The 6,196-nt window shown below is 44.6% G+C and overlaps 1 protein-coding gene across 1 annotated transcript in view; it reads right to left on the minus strand.

Annotated features, from left to right (window-relative positions):
* The window catches only part of PTPRN (protein tyrosine phosphatase, receptor type N), a 52,994-nt gene that overhangs the window by 33,636 nt on the left and 13,162 nt on the right, over positions 1-6,196 (minus strand). The window lies entirely within an intron of this gene.

The raw sequence follows: 6,196 nt of genomic DNA on the forward strand, positions 1-6,196 counted from the left end.
CGCAAAGGCCCTCCCTGGCCCCAGGCAGGCAGGCAGGCAGGGGTGGGGAGAGGCAGGGAGGAAGCAACTTACCCTCCCTCTTCTCCTGCCTCCTCCTGGCTGAATGAGGGCTGGAAGCGGGGCGGCCGGAAGCAGGGGGCGGGGCTTCGTCATGTGCCCCGCCCCCATACCTCACCCGGGGAAACTGCGATCCCCCGCGATCCCCCCCTGAAATGACCTCTGGTCTAGATTGATTCAGGGCAGGTGCCCCTGTCACCACGTCATAGTAATTAGTACCTTCAGAAGACAGAACGTTATTAGCTTCCAAATGGAACTAGATAAGACAAGTATGCAAAGTGATTATATTGTGAAATTAAAAATAGAAATTAAAAACTGCCCAACTTGTTTTTACAGCTATGAGAAAAACAATATCACCAGAAACTCTGGATGACCTAGCAACTGACCCCCCCCCCCCAAGTTGTATATGAAAGCAAAGCCATTTTGCAGAAAGCCTTATTCCCTTTAAAAGCTGCTCCTGGAGAGATAAGAATAGCAGAATGGAAGAGGTAACTGAAATAATTAAATCACTGAAAATGGTAAATCTCCAAATCTGGGTAGGTTTTGGTTTTATAGATTTTCTTAAAAGGAGGAACTGGCACTGCATCTATCAGCAGCCATTAACAAGATACTGAAATACAAAAGGAGGCACCCAGTACCCGTAGGGAGGTACAAATTGAAGCACTATTACAAGGCAAACAAACTGCCTTTCATCAGCCTTGCACCATTTTTAAGCCAGGATTCAAGCATTTGCAAATCAGTGTCAGCAAATGGATTTGTTAAAAAAAACCCCTCTGATTATAGGACCAGAGATCAGATACAGCGCAAGTTGGCTTGGCAGTTGATGGATAACGGCAGCAATCAAGAGAACATTGTGCATTTATATCTCACCAAAATCAATTGGATTTAAGTGCACAGTTAAATGCTTGATGGGGCAATCTTACAAACTGGTGCACTAGCACCCAAGCTCATAGCTTAAGGATACAAGACTGAAAGGGTATCAGCAAACTGCTGAAGCCAGCAGAATCTCCATCCAAACAGCTGCCCACGTGCCAGGGGCTTTAATCGCCACTCTGGTCTTTCTCAAAACTAACCAGCACATATTGAGGAGATGCTGAAATATACCACATAAGTGCCTTGTGCACAGTTGTTTCCGGGTAGTGTCAAAGGACAATGATGATTTGGAAAGGGCATATTTCATCCACTGCAACAATTGCCCTGGAGCATCTAGCAACAGAACGAAGCCTTATCAAGACATTTCACTGAATCTAACAGCACTCCAATGCAACATGGAAGCTGATGATTAGGAAACATAATTTAAAGGGGTGAGGGCCTGGCAGAGGGGTGTATGGCACAGTAAAGGAACAAACTCTACATCCAGCAGAGGCAATGTACATCAAGTCCTCATAGACACTGACCCTCAGCAGCCCAGTCACCCAGTCACAGAAGACACAGCAGGTCACCCTTCTTTCCAGTTCACCCAATTCTAATTGTTATACAAAAATTCCACACTGAACCCAATTTAAGCCAACCTGGAAAGAAGTTTCACATGGGACAGTCCCAGAAAATGCTGTTGTATCTGTATTTATTCTCTGGACTTCAGATACGGATGTTGTCTTTAAGGCTCTGTAAGGCACCTTGACATCATAAAGAAGATGGTCACTTTCGTGTGTTGGGCCAAGCCCTACAGGGCTTTATATGGGTCACCTTCAGGAGCTTGAATTAAGCCTGGAGAGCCACAGGTAGCTAGGGAAGATGTTAAAGAATAGATGTGCTTGGAACAAGCCAGCATCAACAGAATGGAGAACGTTCTGTACCAACTAAAGCTTCCTATCAGTTGTCAAGGCCTGTTCTGTCCACCAGAGATCTCATGGCGAGAGCAAAGTCACAATTTTACTCTACCTAGTACATGAAGGCAAACACTGGATTACAGCAACAAGAAATGCAATTGCGTGTGTGTGTGTGTGTGTGTGTGTGTGTGTACGTAGCCATGTTACCAAAATGATGGAAAAAGAGAAAATAGTGCTATGGAACATCATGAGAAGAACATGGAAAACAGACCCTGACTACAGGTATGTTGGTTTCATGCACACAGATCACAGAACACTAAATATGGGTGCAGGCCTCATACCACCTGGGTATAATTAGGTATGCTCTCAGCCTCCTGTTGCACCTATCAATTCATCAGCGATGCCTCAGCACATTTGTTGAATGCTAGTATTGAATTGTTTATATTGCTATTTTATAGTCTGATGTATTATGTTATGGCTGATGGCTAAGACAATAAACTTATACTTCAGTGTTAGTATACCAGACCATTTGCGTGATACAGTATCTCTCTTGCTTCACTCCCAAATTAGAGATGTAGTTGAGCCAGGTCAGATTGGAACACAGTTCCAGGACTGTCCAAAACTCCTTCCAGCAGCCATCCCCCTACAGCATGGTGGCTCAGTACGCTCAGGCTGAAGTGGAGGGGTGCCCAGCTGCACATGCAGGGCCACCCTCTCACTGAAGAGCAAACACTGCCCTGTCTGCCACCCGGTGCCTTCAAGTGAAATTGCCTCTGGGACTAGCACAACCCTGACCTATACTGCCCAGCCCCTGGGGCTGGCACATTGGCATCTTCTCAGCTACACACTGAAATTCATCTAACACTCATGCCGACCCCCTGGTTTATTGTTTAGTAATAAAAACACCTCACACGAGCCAGCTGTTGGAGCTGACCATAGTGCTGAAAGAGATCGGCAACCATTGCTGCCACAGCTGGAACTTGGGAAAAGGTCATTAGCAGAAAGAGGAAAGAACAGATTTTGTGAGAACTAATGCTGGTTGGGATCTCCTAATTCTAATTGGTTTAACAGGTCAGAGGAAGCCAGGTTGGTGTAAAGGAATTGGATCAGGGAGACCTGGATTAGAATCCCTACTCAGGCCATGAAACTTACTGGTTAACTTTCAGCCATTTATCATCTTTTATCCTAAGCTACATCACAAGGTTCTAAAGGTGAAGGTAAAGGTTTCCCTTGCTTGAAAGCTAGTTGAATCTGACTCTAGGGAGCAGTGCTCATCTCCATTTCCAAGCCAAAGAGCCAGTGGTGTCCTAAGACATTTCTGGGGTCATGTGGCTGGCATGACTGAACACCGAGGCACACAGAACGCTGTTATCTTCGCACCGGTGGTACCTATTTTTCTACTTGCAATTTTTTGTTTTTGAATTGCTAGGATAAAAACTGGAAACAATCTGTGTACACCCTGGACTCCTTGTTTGCTGGAGTCAAGAAATTGGATATTGGTTCATTAATTATATTCCCATTTTTTATAGAAGTGTAAGTCAGTTACAACAATTGGTGTTCACCTGCTCAATAGCTGTGGTTCAGAGAACATCATTTTGAGCATGCAGCCTATGCAAGCTCAAAAACTAGCACATAAATTGGTAATCCTCTCAATTTTTATATTCTGAGCAGACAATTTACGAGGGGAAGGAGATTCATCATGGAATATGGCTGAGTAGAGCAAGTTGAGTAATTTCCAGGGAACGGATTGTTTAAAACTTTGTTTAGGTTTCTGCTGCTGTACATGCACTTTAAAAATTATTTTTAAAATAACCTGGTTCAAAAGCAAATCTGAACATGATACAAACATAATCTTTTAAAATGTAAGTTATAACTGTTATGAGTTTACACAATGCTGTTTTTCCATACAATATAGAAATAACTGAAGGTAATGCATCTTTGGCCGCGTCCTCCCAGGACTGTTCAAGCTGTTGCTTTTACATTTATGGTTTGACAGTGGGGGCCTGGGACTGGCAAGCAGGACTGCTGGGAGCCACCATGGGCCCCTGGACAAAGACTCCACCTGCCCCCACCCCATATGACCCTGATGCAGACCAGACATCGTAACAGACCACATGGCTTGCTGTTACCATGAATCTATCATAAGAAAAGGATTGACCTGTCTGTCCATCTGCTTTTTACTTATTTGCTTTATTTATATCCCACCTTTCTTCCCAATGGGATGTGGACCCAAAGCAGCTTACATCATTCCCCTCTCCCCCACTGTATCCTCACAACAATCCTCTGAGGTAGGTTAGGCTGAGAGTGTGTGACTGGCCCAAGGTCACCTAGCAGGCTTTCATGGCAGATGGGGAATTTGAACCCGGGTTTTTCGGATCCTAGTCTGAAACTTTAACCACTACACCACACTGGCAGGCATAACTCATCAGATAATAAAGGTAAGAGACTGAACACTGGTCACCAGCTTCAGGATGATTGTGGGAGTTCCAGGGCCAAAATGGAAAGGCATAGGGAAAACCTGGCCCAGGGAAGACAAACCACCGCTACCCTGTACTATTTGAAATGGAAGCGAAGGACCTCTGCTTGTGGCAGGCATCATTCAGAAAACAATGCTACATGCCTGAAAACTGGCCACCAACCCCAGAATGATGATGGCAGTTGCAGAGCTAAAAATGAAGGGAATTGCAACACCCTGAACCAGGTTACCTTCATGATAGGCAATGAGAAATAGGGATGAGAAAGACTTGAAACTACATCCTGAAAATAAATGGGTGGGGGACAGAAAAATTAGGAGGCAGAAGAGAGGAATGAATGAGAAAAAATACTCAGAATCCCAACCCCGCCATGGAAGGTTGCTGGATGATAGGGTTGCCAGGTCTGGATTCAAAAATACCTGGAGACTTTGGGGGTGGAACCGGGAGACGGTGGGGTTTGGGGAGGGGAGGGGGCTCAGCATGCTACAGGGCCATAGAGCCACCCTTCAAAGCAGCCATTTTCTCCAGGAGGGCTGATCTCTGTCAGCTGGAGATCAGTTTTAAAAGCGGGAGATCCCCAGGCCCCACCTGGAGGCTGGCTACCCTACTGGGTGATACACTCTCAGCCAGACCTACCTCACAGGGTTGTTGTGAGGATAAAATGGAGGACAGGAAAACTATGCAGTTTTGCGTCCCCATTTGGGAGAAAGACTGGGTATGGTACTTTTATAAATCTAATTTTAATGATACTAAAAAGATTACATCATTTGTCATATAGCAAAGTAGCCTTTACAAAGGGATATCGGACCTTCCACTTACACAATAATAATGATAACAACCCAGTTCCTGAACTGGGAGTTGTTGTAACGCCTGTTTCACATGTATAACCACTAAAACAGATTAATGTTCCATTACCATGCATGTAAAAGGTGGAGAAGGGGGGAAGCACCCTTTTACTACTTTGTTAGATCATGGGGAAATATTAACTCCCTCCCCTTCAGTTCATAATATTAACAGTTTGTTACTGTATTACTATTAAGTATGTTCTCTTGCCAAGCAAGATAGGGATGAGAAAGACTTGAGACTACATCCTGAAAATAAATGGGTGGGGGACAGAAAAATTAGGAGGCAGAAGAGAGGAATGAATGAGAAAAGTGGAAGAGAAGGAGAGAAATGAAGGAAAAGAAAGGGAACGGTTGTTTTATCTTGTTGCAACACCCTAACTACTGCTGCTTTGCAAAATCTGGCTGAGCTGGGTACAAGGAAAGGAAGAAAGTAAGTTTTTGGAGCAGACTGGCAATTACTGTATCAGCCATCGGCATGCTGTCTGGTCTTGCTCCAGTGCTGCCTTGGTTGATGGGCTTAGCATGATCTGTTAGGCACGTTTGCTTCAATCTTGGAGAAAGGCAAGTCTAGGCGATAGTAGAGTGCCCTTTATTGTGCTCAGACGTCCCCACACTCCTAGTGACTACAGCCAGAACTGCATCAACAAGAAAATCACTGGAGAGGTTTTTGGCTGGATGCAGCATGAGGCTAGCTTCAAAAGCCCTCCAGCTGACTGGGACCCCCCAAAATTTTGTCCCCCCCTAGTCCCTCCCTGTCAGCGGCCCTGCTTGCAAGTCACCCCAAATGTCATGCACTGATCTATCTTGATGACCTTGCATTCACATTTGGTAATTAGTAACTACCTGAAACTCACTTGGTATTATAAACATTTTCTATTAAACAACATGGATATTTACCAGCTACTTCACAAAAATAATCAATCTGCCTATGCTTCCAGTTGAAATATCATGGGATGCAGTGGGGTTGTTATGATGATGACAGAGTAGAAGCAGATGACACTATACAGGAACACTGGGAAGACTCTTCTAATACCCATTCCAAAGCACCTGT

The sequence above is a fragment of the Gekko japonicus genome, unplaced genomic scaffold (genome assembly GCF_001447785.1).
Source record: "Gekko japonicus isolate JY-2015 unplaced genomic scaffold, Gekko_japonicus_V1.1 scaffold104, whole genome shotgun sequence".
NCBI lineage: Eukaryota > Metazoa > Chordata > Lepidosauria > Squamata > Gekkonidae > Gekko > Gekko japonicus.